The sequence below is a fragment of the Vidua chalybeata genome, chromosome 6 (genome assembly GCF_026979565.1).
Source record: "Vidua chalybeata isolate OUT-0048 chromosome 6, bVidCha1 merged haplotype, whole genome shotgun sequence".
Lineage (NCBI taxonomy): Eukaryota > Metazoa > Chordata > Aves > Passeriformes > Viduidae > Vidua > Vidua chalybeata.
This window is the reverse complement of record NC_071535.1, coordinates 29,223,339-29,241,447: the sequence shown is the minus strand read 5'-3', so window position 1 is coordinate 29,241,447 and position 18,109 is coordinate 29,223,339. Positions and strand designations below refer to the sequence as shown.

The 18,109-nt window shown below is 36.9% G+C and overlaps 1 protein-coding gene across 3 annotated transcripts in view; it reads right to left on the bottom strand.

The window, feature by feature from the left end:
- The window catches only part of STXBP6 (syntaxin binding protein 6), a 95,679-nt gene that overhangs the window by 23,844 nt on the left and 53,726 nt on the right, over nt 1-18,109 (bottom strand). The gene's annotated exons all lie outside the window — the stretch shown is intronic.

Genomic DNA, 18,109 nt, shown 5'->3' with positions numbered 1-18,109 from the left:
CTGAACATATAGAAAAACAAATAACTGAAATGGGCTTTGGGATTCAGGAACATGCTGTTTACTGCACTTATCAGTAGCTGTTTTGCTGGTGTATTTTCTATAGTGTCCTACAAAGCAAATATATGTCACCGATTCTGACAGCAGAATGCATTATCTTTCCAGGATAACGTACTGAAAAGCATATTCCTTATTGTCAGAATGGTGGTATGATACCAAACAAGCTGTTTAGTACTCAAAACTGGATATATTTTAGCCATTATCAACTTAAGTTACCAACATCCTGTAAAAAACCCCAGAACTAGAAAAAAGGTCTTTCCATTCCATTCTTACAATCGCAGAACCACAGAATGGCCTGGGTTTGAAGGGACCTTAAACATCATCCAGTTCCTATCTCCCTGCCATGGTCAGGGACACTTGTCACTAGACTAGGTTGCTCAGAGCTCCATCCAGTCTGTCCTAAACACTTCCAGAGACAGGGCATCGATCACCTTTCTGGGCAACCTGTTCCAGTGCCTTACCACCCTCCCAAGTAAAGACTTTTTTTTCCTAATATCTACCCTATATCTACTCTCTTTCAGTATGAAGCCATTTCCCCTTGTCCTATCACTATTGTAGAAGTCCCTCTCCAGATTTCTTGGAAGCTCTCAGGTACTGGAAGGCTGCAATTAGGTAATTCCAAAGCATTTGCTTCTTCAGGCTGAAAAAACCCAATTCTTTCAGACTTTCCTCATAGGAGAGGTGCACCATCAATTACCTTACTGTTCTCTTTTCCCCATACTAATTTAAGTTTCTCATATTCAGCACTGAGTATTAATAATTTCTTTGTCATCTTCTCAATTTAGGAAAACAGAGAAGGGAAAAAGAACAACCATATGACCATGTAAGTATATGCACCTTATAAAAAAAACCTGTTACTTTAGACTGAATTTCATATTGCTGATCAGAAAAACAAAGTATTTTTCCAGTCTTTTCACAACATGGTACACATAGGTCATGTTTGCATAACACCACCAGCATTTGTGACATTTGATTGCCAGCCAAGAGACACAGGTATATGCACTTACTACACTGTAAATCCATCAAGGCAGAAAATAGTCTGTGAAAAACACAGGTGTAAGAATTAAGAAACTAAAGTTTGTTTGACACTTCTCCTTCCCAATATTAGGTACCAAAAACAACATCTATGAATAATAATGATATTACTTAATATAAACAAAATGTATGTTAAAAACCACAAAAAAGGAAGACTGCTCTGATTTTGGAAAATAGTAAAAAAGGCAATATAATGCTCAAATTAGTGTATCATTCAGTCAGAATCCGGTTTTCAAAGAGTACTTAGTAAGGCTAACTTTTCAACAGCAGGAAAATTAACTTCCTGCATTAGATGTTTTCTCTAAACAAATATTCTTTTAATCAGTATAACTCCATGGAAATTCTATAAGCAGCTTTAGACACTTTCTGTAGTCAAATGTGTATGTTATTTACATGTTACTTTTCTGTTGCTGTATGTTAAGTCACTCCCAAACACATTTCCACTTTCTGTGAAGAAATAATTTGTATGATCTACTGAAGCTGGTGTGTCATCTATTTTTTTTTCTACCTAAACTCTTTCCAAAAATAATTTTACCTATATGGTCCGCCAAATAAGAGTATTATTGGAAAAGTTTCTTTTCTCTGCTTTTAGATGCTGGCAGTTAAAGACCGCTTCTAAAATAATCAAGACTTAAACAGCAAGATTGCTTATTTTTGTGCATCCCATTTGCCCAAATACCCAGGAAAAGTAACAGGCTTCCCACTCTGAAAATACATGCTGCATGCACTTCTGCACCCAGAGACACAGTTAAATGCTACATAATTACTCATGTAATACCTTATCATTCTTTGAAGTCAAAAAGTTAATATTAATTCTTAGGATGAAAATTTTAAAACACATAGATCTGTGTCTTGTTGTTAAATGTACTTTGGAATACATTAGCAAAAGCAGATTAATATGAAAAGCTCTTTTCAGTATCTCAAATTTAGATGTTTTCAGTTCTGAGTGTGTCTGTGAAAGTCCAAATATCCTTATGAGAACTAAACTTGATAAACACAAAATTAATTCCAAGGAAATTTTAGCAGGGAAAAAGAAAAAAAAGAGATACTAGCATCCCACAAGGGAGATAATTGTTTTTAAGAAGCAACCTTGGAATAGAAAGCACAGCTGGACTCAGTATATTGATCAGCCTATTGACAGGAATGTAGTAAACAAATTGCCAGAGATCTCATTGACAGTGGAAGCACTGAGAGCCAAATGGGTGCATGGTGAAGTACGTGATTTAGAATCCTACATCAAATGCTACAGAAAACACAAGATCAATGTAGTATCAGAAAAGCAGTACCAAAATTAGACCAGAATGACTATTGAAAAGCAAAGACTGCTATTACTAAGAAGTGAGATTAGTATTAAAGATTTGTTACTTGCTCCATGGCTCATACATGCAAATATAACAATCCCAATAAAGCAGGGGTGTCAGGAAACCTATCTATACCTACAGGGTATTTACAGGTTCTGTTTCTACTTCAAGCCTACACAGTAGTGAGTGTGAAACAAACTCAAAAATGGTACAAGTTTATGTGCCTATCTTCCCTATATTTACTCTTTGTATTCAAACACTTTACAGCATTCTACTAGACGCAGTTTCACATATCTTCTATAAATCAGTAATAATTGAAGGCTATTTAACAGTGCCTCAATTTTTATGGCCTGTGGATTATTCTCTTCCCATGCAAAATGGGCAATGATCTACTGCTAAATGAGCTATTTATTAAAAAGAAAAAATTGTGCATACTATATGTAAGTCACACATATAATTAACACTAGCAGCTCTGCAAAACAAAGGGTTAGACACCAGGAAGCACTAGATGGATTGTGTGATCAAACACTTGTTTTTCCCCCTCAGAGTCTCATGGGTAACCAATCATGAAATGTATAGCCTTAAACTTTAATACAGCAAACTTTTTATTGTTCTGAAGGCTTAAACATGACATACGTATTTAAGTGCTCTTGAAAACAGGGGGCATTGATCTTTCAAGGTGAGAACATAAAATTTTACAGATAATATTTAAATACTAAATGTCTAATCTCTGCATCTCCAGAAACTGGTTCATTTGATATATCTACTTCTCCAAACTTCTCTATATAGGACTTTTAATAATCAATAAACAGCAGCTTTGTATTCAGAGCCATTAGTGCTCTGCACTGCAGTGAGAGATTCACATTACATTTTCAAACTTCATCACCTCCCAAAAATGACTATTAGTGATCAACTATGGAAGCATCTTGATTAGATGATTGTTTCTGTACCATCCACCACAACTCTGGGAGAGGCCAAGAGGGCTACTCTTCTATGGAGCTACCTACAAGGACCTTGAGTACGTCATCACCTTAGGCAGAAATTCAGTCTTAAGCTAAATGGTGCAATCCCCTTAGGAAAACAGCAGCTCCTCCTTTACATCTCACACTCATGATTACTGTGCACAGCCAAACAGATCTAGTTGCATTTCACCTTTCGTGTCTTAGTATTTTAAGATACTTTCGTGTCTTAGTATTTTATTTAACATAAATAAACAAAATTTATGTTTTAGGAAACAGCCAGCATTTCTATAGCATTCAAAAAACCAGCTACTCACGAACCCACCAAACATGCTTTAAAACCATCACTTAGTCCATGACAGCTTGACAGTAATATGGCAGTCACTGTAACTCTGAGAAACCCTTTGGCAGCTGGGAAAACCATCCTCACTAGCTGCTCATTAAATTGCTTAAAAAACTAGAGCACTTCACCAGCCACTGAGTGGGAGTTATCTTGCAAACACGTAAAAAATTTTTTCTAAAAAAATGAAAAAATGTGGAAGCAATTACATATACCTAGACACATTCTCTCTCTGACAAATCATTTAGGCATTTTTGCTAAGATCTTACATAGTCATTATCTATCTTAATAAAGGCCAATACTGAAGTTATGCTTCAATTTTAAGTGGGTTTTTTGTTTGCTTTGCCTTTTTTAAAAACTGTAACACTATGCCTTCAAATTAAAAAGCTGTAGCAGCATGGACAAAATACATTTCTTTAGAACTCATCAATAAATGGTAAGTTCATACAGCATTTCTGCATGTCATACATGGAAATAAGATTTCTTCTTTTTAAGCACCATACAGTTATTGGTGAAGTAAGAAAATGTGTGAGAAATCAGCTACAGCAATTTATGATAGAAGACATTGTGAGGTTTGGTGACTTTTTTTGTATCTTTGTCCAGTTGCTACTCAATTCTGCAACCTTGTCTCAGAGGACAAAGCACAAGTAACTTGTAGAAATGCCCTAGAAGTTCGAGAAAGAAATATTTCTCGGGTTTTCTTTCAAATGTCAAAGTACAAAGGCTCAAAGAAAAGACACTAAGATATCTATGAGGGCTGGCCCCCATTTGCTATTCTCACCTATGTAACTCCAAAGCAAAAGGCAAGAAAAGATGATCTATCCCTATTCCTCCAGCATAAGAAGCTCTTTCTACTGTCAGTAAGACAACCTTACAATTGTTTCCCCCCTCTTTTCAAAATCTTTTCCTCCCTATTTTCTTCCCAAAGCAAGGAAATGAAGGCCAGGCAGGGGAAAGGACACTAACATACCCACTTAATCCTTACTATAGAAGTTTGTATTACTCTATTCTGCAAGGCTACAAGATAGTTCAAGCTACTACTGCTCAGGTCACATGGTCCCCAAAGTATGGTCCTGGCAAGAAACTTCCAGATTTTCCTACAATAACTTTCCGACAATAAGAAAAACAAAGCTGAGAATTAAGATAGAGCAAACAGGTGCATTCTGACTTAGGTCAAGAGGAGTAAGATCCAGATATTCATGAAACTGTCTTAGGATACCATGTGAATTTTAGGAAAACTGTTTCTAGTCTGCTTTACATGATGGCTGCGATCTTTGCTACCTATCAATTCTGGCTTTGAATTTGAGCACCAAAACTTGCAGTGTTTCATGTATTCTCAGAACAGTTTCAACTAATACTGACTTAATATGCAGTCTGAATTAATTCTAGAACCTTGAGCCTTCCTACTGTGATTGTCCAACTATTACCTCCTGCACACCCGCCACACTTCTTAGACCTCAACTATCTATAATACAAAGGGATGCTCTGAGAAGACTGTGGCAAAAAGAATTTAGACTTACGTTGCCACTTCCAGGATTAATGGGTTTTTTTTTAGGTACAGAGAAAAGAAAGGATATGTTTGCAGCAAAAGACAGCTAGTCTGACTGAAAATAAACAAAACCAGCTAAAACTGGGGCAGGTTTAAATTCCCACTTGCTGGTCAAGTCTTGCCAGGTGTCAAAATGTTCATAAGTTGAGGCCTGACTTCTCAGAATGGTATCTCCTATTTTTGCCCATATTTCCTCTTTCCTTCATTTGACAGTGCTGCTTTCTCACCATCTGGGATCTAAGGAGCTGAAAGCAGGGACAAGCTGCACAGTCCCACCTTCTCCACTTGCCAAATAGGACACGAGGATGTAAATGGCTCTAAATACATAGCAGTGTAACCAAACATTAATTCCTTCTGTTTCTTTAGGCACAGCATAATGTTTTGACATCAAATTGGAAGAAAGAGAAGCTTTCAGATACAAAGGAGGCAAACTGCTCCTAAGTCTAAATACATACTGGTTTTCCCACAGCCCCTCCCAGTAGTTCAGATAACAATACACATCATCTGTCTGCTTAAATCAGCTCTACTGCATCACTGCCCGTAACAAGTTGCCAGCCTCATGCTGCAGGATAAAAATGTATTAAATGCCTCTCTCTTAATTAACATATATTCATACACTGTTTGAAATGAAGTTTTATGTAAGTAATAAATTTTCTTTCTACATGCAAATAGAATAGTAAAAGAAAAATCAAATACTAAAAAAAAAAATTGGTTAACCGGGTTAAGATATTTGCTGTATCTTCCCAAGATAAAGGACTAGACAAATAGTGTCCTGGTGACTTTAAATTAAAAAAAAAAAAATGTTGCTTTGAGTTGCAATGAAAAAATACATTTTTTTGTTCATGCGTGTGACACCATGAAGTGTTATAAGCCTGAAGTGAGAGCCTGTATGCTTTCCAATATGACTGCATTAATAAAAACCTACTACACAGAGGCAAAATGCTTTGCCTTTTGTTTTTCCCCCTAGAGATTTTTATTTTTCACAGAACCATGTAAATACTTATCCTTAAAAACAGATTTTATGACTATTCAAACACCTGAAGCCCCCATCATCCATATCCATTACAGAAGACTCATCCTTCATTTCTATCCAAATTTTATTCTTCAAATACTACAGCAATATAGTTTAAGATACTGATATCAAGGCAACTGCTTTTCATAGTGGCAGTTATACAGACAAATGTAGGTAACAGTGGCAAGAATGGCAGACGTCATTTTGTCTCCAGAGAGAAAGCTTCTGCTTAACTGCAAATATCTGCAAAGGAATCTTATTAAACACATTTTCACTTCCAGAATGATGACTGAACTTCCAGGTTTTGTTTGAATTGCCTTTTACTACTTTATATTGCAAAGCAGCCAACTTTCAAACTTTTCCCACCTCCTTTTTCCTGAGCAGAGTCAGTTGCATTTGAGGACTCAAGACATTTCAAGTCAAAACCAGCAGATTTATTGTGTGTATGTTTTTAGTTAAAACCTAGTTGAGAGGACAGCATGGTGCTCAAGCAGATCTACCAAAGCAGGGTGACTGTAGGGAAAACTAATAGACATTCCAGCCAGATCCCAGGGAACAATGATGAATTTCTCACAACCCAGACACCAAAATCTTCATCAGGGACCTCTCAATTAGAATAGAGCTCCAGCTGATCCTGACCTAGAGCATTTTATACTAGTAGCTCACCTTGTCCTGGCATGATAGAACCTTGTCTCTTAATTGGAGAGTATTTGGTGATTAAGAATTTCAGTTCACTCTATTTTTCTGGATCACTTATACCTTCAATCTTCTTTGCTCTCTTTTCCTTAAAAGGAAGGCAGCATTCTACACAGACTTTTCTGAACAGCAAGCATACTTTAAAATCACCAATAAGCATGTATGCACACTGCATAAAATCTCACTTCGATTTAGCTTAGAAATCAAGGCTCAAGACACAGATCATAGTGAATACATGTGTGGGTTGTCCTTTTATCACATTCTGGTTACTTCAGCACCTGAAACTGTGGGGAACCAATTAAAATCAATACCACAAAAGTACTTGTGAACTTAAGTGGAATTTGGCATAATTCCCGTGCAAGTTAACAGATGTGCATCCTTAGCAGAGAGTACACTAGGAATTACCTCACCAGCCTGAAAACAATGTTTGAACTTCACAGCAAGTGTCCTGAGAGGCAGGAAGAGGCTCTGGAAAATTAAAACCTGAATTTGTTGCTCAGTAACTCATACAAGGAGCATGGTATTTAACAAATAGTGCTTCATTTCTAAGCTTGCTCAGATAACTTGTGAGGCTTCAGGTTCTGAAACAAACTGGCCAACAACTTTTAAGATCCTACATTCTAAGAGAATCCTGTTGTAACAGGGTAGAGGGTTTAGTGGAGCTTTGAAAGTTACTTAGAAAACTGCTTTTCTTGATTTTGCACTGAATCAATGACCTAAAATACAGCAGATGAGACGGCTACTAAAGAAAATACTTTCCATGAGCAGATGTAAGAAAGGACTATTACAGCCATTCAAGACAAAATCCCCAGCTTTTGCTGTACAATGGCCTCCGTCAGAACAACAGTGGGCGAACTATTCCATACACTTGTAACTCATACTGTCCGAGAGAATTCTAGAGAGCCCTTCACATACACACATGGTATGAAAACATCTACATCTCAGTATAGACAACTAAAAAAGCCTGTCAGACTTCAACCACTTAAAGCTATGAAGAAATTGAAATACACATACACACAGATCCCCAACCCAATAAACACCCCAGAAATCTATCAGTGGGGAAGTGTTGCATCCCGGAGTTTGGGTTTAGATTAGGGTTTTTAATTTATGTTAAAATAAGTCAAGTTCTGTAATCCCACGTTTCCCCCGTGTTGTTCCCCCCCCGCCCCACCCCCGCGGTTTCTGGCCCCATGCTGCCTGCTGCTGGATCTTCCCCCTCTGCCGCTCCTGTAACCACCCTGCCGTCCGGCCCCGGGAAACCCCGTGCCTGCCACCCCAATCCACACGATCCCGCTCAGCCCAAGGCTCGGTGCCCGCCCCTGCAGGGTTCTCTGGTTGGTCGCTGTTGCTGGCGTCACCGCCACGGCAGCCGCCCCTATTGGCCGGCAGGCCGTGGATCCTCTCGCCCCGCCCCTCCATAAAACCCTACCCCGCCGGCACCCAGGTGCCATTTTCTCCCATGTGAGTGCCGGGAGCGGTCGCGTCTTTCCATCGAACCGCGCCACGTGATCAATAAACCGTTCCTGCCAAGCACGGAGTAAATGGACAAATTCCTTACCTCTTTACCGGACCCCTAGCGCACGGTAACAGAGGCTGGCCAGCCCACGCGCCCAAGACACGGAGCCGTGTCCGGAAACCCGCGGCAGCAAACCCCGGCAGCACGTGGAAGCTACGCCACAGCCGGGCTCCCAAGAGCTGTGTGCAGCCGGGGAGAGCGAAAACCCACGCCGCAGGGAAGTACCTAAAGGTACAGCTGAAATGTTATATAAAGCCAAAAGAGAAAATAAATTTCAGTTTGGAAAGATTTTTAAGTTTTCTTTTGGGCTCCAGGTCAATACTGAAGTGTTATTCAACAAATCTGTGCAGATGGAACTGATTTTGTCCATCATCTGTAAATGCCAACAGTAGAAGTTACAACTACATATGTGCATTCCAGTTTTGCTCTACCAAGTAACAATTATCAAAAAAACCCAATCTGAAACAAAAAACTGCCATGAAGCCAGAAATAAACCCATATCTGTTAAAAGTACTACTGCTGGGATTTTTTCTTTTGAAGTACCTGAACAATAGGATTTTATCTGCCCAAGTAGATAAGTATGAATTATTTGAAAGTATGTGTTTGACTGACTGTATTGGACCAATTTTCTACCAGAAAACAGCCAGTGAAAGTATAAATTAGTTGACAGTACACAAAGGATAAGGTAAAGGAAACTTATACTGAGGAAAGTATACTTTTTTTAAAGCAATATCCATTAGTGTTCCTAGACACAGTATACTAATAACAGCCCTCGAGAGGGGAAAATCTAATTATTCTCTTTTGCAGATTTTGTGTATTAGTAATACATTTATATTTATAGTCAAATTAAAAACAGGTGGAAGGAAAAAAGAAGAGTTCCTCAGATCCGGATTTCTCCTACATTCGAAAGGTTAAGACTAAAGATATTCTGAAGCAGATAAAAGCAACAGTTTGAAAGACTGTGAAAGGACAAAAAAAACCACCCAAAGAACAGGCATGAAACATATAGAAAATCTGAATCAGAGAGATCTATAATCTCAAATATTTAAAATAGTTGCACTATCTAGGACACTCAGCAGTTTGAACTTGACATCAGACATGCCCATTTAGCTTCCAGCCATGCTGTGAATGTTGGTACAAGATCTATAATGGATGGAACTGCCTTCTGTCTTGGTGGGTGGTTCTACAGAGAACATTAGTAGTACTGCAGTCAAATTTAAAAAAAGCTCCTCCGTATATCAGGAGAGGAAAAATACAATGTTACAATAGTGCAAAAAATTCCAAAACCATATTAGCATCTGGAGGACAGATAATCTCCAAACTAGGAGAAATACAGTAGAATCACTTTAAAGAGGGGAGGGGTAAAAGAAAAAAAAAGAAAAAGGCCATAAGAACACAGCCTGGGTATGAAGAAATGCTGAAAAATTGCCAACAATCTGAACATACAGAGAACTGATACTACAAGCAACACTATAATATCTTGAAGGTTTGTTCCTACTTTTGTCACTATGCATTCATGTAAAATGCAATGAGAAGGATATATTTTACAGTGCTCATTACATCTCCCTGTACTTAACCCTTCTAACTGATTTTCAGCTTTCCTACAGTTGAAATTGAGGTGCAGACCAGCATATGATAAGGCCAATTTGGTACCTGGCAAGACTGTAAAAATGTGAAAAAACCCACAAAAAATATTGGCAGGTTTTCTGAAACTACGTATTTGAATTTATGAAGTCTAAACACAAGCAGACTGAAATACATGCACAACCTGAAAAATGAAATCTGACATTGCAGCTTTTTTGTCTCATGACATTTTATCATCTTGTGACTGACCTTCTTCAGTCCTTCGCAGCTCATTGGAGGTAACATATACCATGCTACATGAGTGGATAACACACCACGCTACATGTTTCACAAGAAACTCTGGAAACACACTTGATATGGAAAACACATTTGATTTCTTCCACCAAGCCACTAGAAGGTTCAAACTAGACCAGATGAAAATAATTATTCTGATTTGTTTAAAATGGAAGATCCTAAATAAGGTTACTTCTTGTATCTACCATAACCTGTTGGGAAGGTTCAGCATACTTCTTGCCTAAATAATGACAAATGGGTAATTTGTGTTCACTTTCATACATCTGTTGCCACACTTAACCTAAAGTAGAACACATCAGGTCCACCCATTCTACACAGGATACAGAAACACACCAAATAAAAACACGTCCATTCGCTATATTCAGAATTAACATGTAATATCCACCACTGAAAAACAAAGTAAGATTCAAATACCAACTTTAATAAGTGAGACTTGACTGTGGGATTTTCTCACAAGTGAAATTACTCTGGAAAATTAAAATCAACTGCAATTTCTTTCACAGCATAATACTGTTCCAATCTTGCCATACTACTCTGCTAAATTTTGGAAAAGATAACCAACTAATTTATGATTGAGCAGAGATACTTTTGGCAATACTTAGAAGAATCAAGTATAAAACCAAGTTAGTTTTTTTTTTATAGAACCTTTCATCTCTCACTAGATGTCTTGCATTTACCAGCATCCTAGTTCTTATGTATTGTACTTGTCATTCAAAGAAAAGTCAATTCAGGACTAACATGACTAACTATCCCAACTCAATCCTCAGGAAAAAAATGTCCACTGGTATAGGACAGTCTTAGAAAGCATCCAGCTTGTTGTCAGAGATTTAATCTGAATCTAATATTCTGTTCTTTCTGCAGAAAAGTTTATGCTGTTTGTCCCAATTCCATCATGAAACTCTAAGAAGCCTGTACACAGCACTCAGATTACCAAAGCATTCCTGATTTCATGACAGACTGGAATTACTTTTTCAAAACATGCCAGAATTCCTTCATAGCTTCCTACTCATTTATACAATTCAGAATCATAAAAGTTAATCTGACCTCTCAAGGTCACTTAGTTAAACCCTTGCTCAAAGTGGGGCAAACATTATCATTCAGTGAGGTTTCTTAATTGCAAAAGATAGTACATCAAATGAAGAACTTCACTTTACTATGGGGATTTTTTTCCTCTCCTCTCCAGACTTGACAGGCAGCCCTCCACCCCAGGCAGTGGATTATTCCAGCTCAGGTGCAGGATTTCACACTTGTCTCGGCCAAACATCAGGAAGTCCCTTTCTGTTGCCCCATTCCCACATCTAGAGCCACATTATTAAAAGTCCTACCTCCCTCTCCTTCAATTTGGTATCACCTGCAAACCTGAGGGTTTGCAGCACATCCTGTTATCCTAGCAATGGAAATGAACCAGGACTGGCTGCAGGATCAGCTTCCACACCACCATGCCACCAGCAGCCATCCCATTATGACACTGAGCCACTGAGTAGACACAGAATCACACCTTAGAGCCCCGTGGTCCTCTCAGCTCTTCCCCTCACCTCGTAGTCCACCTCTGCCATACAAATGACCCCATCTGCCTACAAGGACAGTGAAAGCTGTGCTACACTGCTACATGACTCTATTCCCATCTGAATGAGTGATATTAGATCTACTCAGATATTCATAAATTCCTTTACAAGCATCAATTTACTGCTGTAATGTAGTATATTAATGTAATGAGCTACAGATATTCTGTCTTCTAGTGTCAGTTTTATGTAACACGTAATTTTTTCCCTCAGAAATATTTTACTTTAGCATTACTTAATTATTGAAAGCTCCAGGTCTAACACTTAAAATCAGACCAATTCTGTAATGCCAAAGATAGTGTTTAAGGGCCTAGCACTGAGCAGATTTGCAAATTAAATTTTATTTCCAATTTTCAATTTAAGTAATTTTTCCATAAGCTTATAGAGAAAGTTGAATGAACTCTAAAAATACACAGAAATTACACACTACTCTGTGTGAATAACAGAAATAACTCTGTTATTCAATTTAACTGCCCTCTTGCTGTCAGCATTTTCCTCTGATCAAGTTCTATATTCTTAACATTTATTTCAGTCATTTTTACTGTGCTGACCACTCTGTAAAAACTGCAAGCACTTTAAGGGAGGGGAATAAAGTAAAAGAAAAAATCCACAGTATTTCTACCAGACTATAATTTTTTTATCTTCCCTCCTTTCAAAATTAAACTTATATAAAGAAACAGAAGAATCTCCAAACACCAGGACTAAACAACTAGATTTTCAACATATATAAAACAATTGCTATTTTTGTTGTATGAAATGTTTTACTATGAAACTTACATGCAGTTTTGTATTTGCAGTAGTCTTTGTAAAAAAGGATTTTTTGTCAGTTGGTTATGACTTCTTGGGAGTATTTTTTATTCTCTGCTTCATATACTTCTAATATGGAAAATTACCATCCTGAAAGAAAAGGTCCTCTGTTTCTTCTGAAGTTTTATGAATAGTAGAGCATTTGCTTGATTTTTCTGTCCTCTAATAAACAGTATAAATATAATCTATTATTCTAAGCCTCATAACTTGTAAATTTGCTGCTAATAGCTTCTTCCCACTGCACAGTTACAGTCAAAAATCACCATGACTGTTGGCTTGTCTGCTGCCTAGGCCATGAAGGCTGTCCCATAATTAACCTGTTAAGAGTCATCCATAAATACTCATTGATAAAACCAGACAAATGGTGTGGCAAAGAAGAAAATCTGTCATCTTGACTGTAAATTGCTTAGTTTAAATTGTATCAATGTGTTTTTCAAGGGCTTGGAACTACACTAAAATTTGCTGTTTAAGACATGAACAGAATGGCTTTAACTTGAGCTACAGTAATAGTAATAATATCACTACAGGTTTTTCACTTTCCTTAAGCCATTACTCTTTGTGAAATAAAATTCTTTCTAAGCTTGCCAAAAGCTTGCCAGAAGTCTTGAACGTATAAAACCTTTATAGTGGTAGCTACTGAGACCAACTGCTAGCCATGTTCTTCTCAAAAGTAACTGACCTTTACAAAATAAAAAAGTCTAATATAAAATTTTATTATAAAAATTTAAGTGAAAATCCAGTTGCATTACTGGAATTATTAACAGCTGCAGACAAAAACATGAGACTGTGTCCTGAGTAATACCTTTGCAAAGCAAATCAGTACCACTGCAACACATGCAGCGTATTCAGCTTTGGCAATTCAGAAAGTAAATTCTGAATTGAATTTACTGATCAGAAGTTACATCAAAGCACTTCCCTTAAGATATTCCATGAACTATTTCTGCTTATTCTATGTGAATTAAGGATGTATTTTAGAAGATACTGCGAAATTTTACTGCATTCTATGCTTCTTTGTTGTCAATCTCTATACTAGAGCAATATTGCAAGTGTACAAATGAACAAAGTTAATTATTGCCCCAGATTTTTATATTATTCCAAGTCTAAAAAAAACCTTTCCAATGACACCACCATAAAGAAAATTGACAGTACTTTCTTAACCTCCTATTAGTAATGCTATTATGTATTTTCACTGCAGATTAGTAATTTCCTGGTAAATCAATTAATGATACAGATGTTAAGTCAATGTAAAGAAAAGTTTACTGCCTAATGTCCTTTGAAATTACATTTGCCATGTGATCAAACAATCAACTAAGAACTAAAGTCATAACATTCAGAATGTAATTTACATATATTGACTTCTGAGCTTAAAAGCATTAAGAAATAAAAAGGTAAAATTATAGATCAATGGCACATATAGCTATTTTTTACACTTAACATTCAAAAATCATATGATGAGAGCTGACCAACAAAAACAGGTCGAAACTTCCTGAAGAAAATAATTTTCCTTTAAAGTTACAGATTAAAGTTAGATTAAGCTTCAACAACTTTGTCCAGTGATTTACATTACAAAATTGATCCCTCAAAAGATTTCATTTTAGTGAATAACACTTTTATAATTCCACACAAAAAATGACACTGTCGACTCAGATTTAAAAAAATTAAATACTGTGAAATTTCATGTTTCTGGTGTATCACTATCAATACATTAAAAGTAAAACTGACTTAACTAAAGATACCCTATTTACTGAGAACTTCAGCATTTACTGAAGACAGAAGACATGAAGTCCCTCTCCACAGACTACAATATATTATACAATCTGTCCAGCTAGTCAACAGGCTGTGAAGAGGTGTAAGTCCCAGTCCAATCCTAATTTACACACATGGCCTTTATACCCACTCATCAACTGATGCAATCAATACCAATCCTTTCATGACTGTCTATACCAAGGACTTAAGATTGGATGTTTTATCGATTAAATAAGCAAAAGAACAACAAAGTTCAGCCAAAGCAAGAAGAGAAGTAACTTCAGCGTCATAAGCAGTTCCAGTGAATGTTGTTTAAGATTTATATAGAACCCTCAAATTTATAAAAAATAAGTCATGGAGAACAGTGTAACAGGACAGTTAAATAAATGTAAGCATTACAAGCAATCTATTTCTACTTTTTAATGCCTAAATGCCACTTAAACAGTTGAACCAGGACTCACTTCAGAGAATAGTGACTTATGTAAAAGCCAAAGAATGGCTGTTTCTAGTAAACAGGTTTTAGACCCCTCTACCTCTGCCCCTTACCCCAACTGTCTCAATTTAGATGAGTTTGATTTTTTTTCATTTTTAGCCAGGATACATATTTTTGAAGTTATGCCAAAAATTAAGAAAAATGCATATCTTATCTTGAAACACATCATCTTCTAAGTATAACACCATTTTACATTTTTGCTGAATATAGAGAATTTAACACTGAATTATCTGTGCTTCCTTTGCCCCATGCTCCTCTCCTCCCCTTGCCATGGTTAAAGAACTTACTAGGACTTCATAGCCATGATCAGAGGCTTCTTTTCTCAGTGCAACTCTATTAAGACCACTCCCATCTACATAAGAAAAAAAAGCCCTTTAATCAATATTCTTGTATAATACCATTTTCTCATGCAGAGACAATTTTACATATTCAAGAGTGACTATTCTAGCCTGGAAGCCAGCTATACTGCTGAATCTTTTATGAACAAGGCATTATTGGTACCACAGCAACAAGTCCATATAACACCATTTAAAAAGTTCAAGCTTAGAAGCAAAACCAGAAATACGAAACCCAATATGTGAGTCAAAACGTTTGTAAAGACTGTACTATCACCAATTTTAAAAGGAATCACTTATCATTTCAACAAGATATATTATCCAATACTAAAAAGGAAAGAAATATAAAAAGGAGAGAAGATTAAATAACCATTATCTGACAAAGACAGACTCGACGTGGCTAAAGGAAAATGCTGAGCAGTGAAAAGAACATTGTAAAAATCTAAAGCATACTGGTATGAGCAAGTTAAAGTCTTATTTAAAATCAAAGGTTATTTACTTTACTGGGCTCAGCTGTACACAGTTTCAGGAAGTGGGGCTGGGAGATCGAGGACTGTAGCCCATCTATCACTGTTTCTCAATGCTTAGAGCCACACATTTGTATTACACATCACTACTGTCTGCACAGTTCAGACTCCTAACACTTCCCTCTCCTATCAGAGCACTGCAACAACGGTAAGACAATCTTCTTAAGTCAAGATAAAAGGAGAACAGACAAGGAGCTTTGTCACAATCTATTTTCTCCTAATGGTTCTCTTCCACACCACTTCCCAGCCAGCCAGGCCCAGACATCAAGAGAAAACTGGATCAGAGTTTCAATGTCTCTGCCCAACGTTTCAGGAGAAAACAGCTCTAGACCACTGTCTTAAACACATGGCCTAAGGCTAATATTTTGTGCTTGTATAAATTGAGGACAATTTCATCCATGCAGTGCCAAACTGTGTCCTGCTTCAAGTAATAAATAACTGCTTTGATTTGTTCAGCCTGGAAGAACTCACTACATTGCATCAAGACCTGTTTTATTATTAAGATCTATATTTTGTGGTTGGCTCTCTCAATGCTAGGAATCAATTTTTGTACAAATAAGCTCTAAACAATGAATCACTTTAATGTTTTGTTTCTTTCAGATAAGCACGCATCTTAAAGAGACAGAGGTAATTCAAAGCAAGCCAAATATGGTGCCTTCATAGCTGGTTTCTCTGTCCTTTACTCACCAAGAAAATACAGCGCACTTCCAGACCTTTTCCTTCTAGAAAACTCAGAGTATTTATTGAATTCCTTAGAAACTAAAAAAATTAAACAGAATGGTTGCTGAAGAATTTCTGTTAGAGAAGGGAAAAGCATTTACTATTTTTCCATAGGAGCAATAAAAATCACAAATTAGTCCCTGCAAAGACAAACCTATTCAACAAACCTTTATCTTGCTTTCTTTTGCATACTAGGACCTTACTGAATAAATAAATTTCAGATTAGGGTTATAAGCTGGAAACAGAATTGAAATTTAGAAAATGCTTGAAACAAAAATGCAAAAATCTGTGTACTTAAAAAAACACACAGGGTTTGCTTCACACTCTAAAGACTTGTTTTCACAGCTTTGAAGAATTTACGATACAAGCATCTTGTCAACAGCTATCATAATTTCTGCAGGTCTGACCCCGTCTCCTAGTGGAGACTGGAAAATCAGGTGGATATTTCCAAATCCCAAGACTGTAGCAATAAAGCTATCATATCATGTAAGTTGCTCCAGAGTGAAATTTAAGAGAAATTTCCTAGAAACACAATTTTTAAAAATTATCAGTACTCAACAGCTTACTTACCCCTAAGCATACATTAATAGTAGGACTTAAGACATAGCACCTTAAAAAGGGGGGTGGGGGAAGGGAGAAAACAGCCCACCCTAAAGGCTAATTCTACTAATGAGAAATCTTACATTGTTTCACAAATATTAATTTTCCACTACCTTTTCCATCCGGTAGTTATTCCCAGTTAGCGACCCGTTGCAAATACAGCCATTTCAGCTTACACTCACTCAGAACAGCATTCTACTACTAGGTAAGATGTTCTACTAAAACCAAAGTAGTTGTGCTTCACCCTGGAATACATAAATAAAAGATCAAGAATAGGACCTCTTGCTTTAAGGGGTTTAATTCCCCATTCCATCTTTTCACACGTTCATTTGAGAACTCAAAAAATTTAATTAAAATTACATATTGTAATCATTACACCATCCCTATTTGAGTTCTTCCTTACTTGACACTTTTTCTGTCACTAGCATTTTAAGAAGCAACAACCTGTCTTTCAAAACTTAAGTCTCTGTTCATGAAACAGTAAATGGGACATGAGAATACCTGAGAACCACTGGGACACAGTAATTAGTATCTATCATTTGATTTGCCGAACTACTGAAAGGGCTGTTCATAACCCTGGCCGCAAAATTTCCCGTGGCATCAGCAAGAGATGCCCACTGAACCCTTCTGTCCTCCCAAGCTTGAGAAAACTGAAATTGTTTTCTCTTACATGAACTAAAATCTTAAATCCACACAATTACCTACGAATCTAAAAAAGGTTTCGTCTGTTAGAGACAGCTATGTAGAAGCAGTACATTGCAGCATCAGCTGGTTTTACAGTTCTTAAGTGAACACATCTGCATCCCAGTTCTTGGTTTTCACAGACTGACTATCACAGCTATACAGAATATAGCAGAATATGCTATTTGATACTAAAAGAAATGAGCACTACCCTAGAAAATTTAGATGCTATAAGGGACAGGTATTCAAGTACTTAATAATTTGGCACTGCTAAAAGTACAGGGGTGTGTCCCTA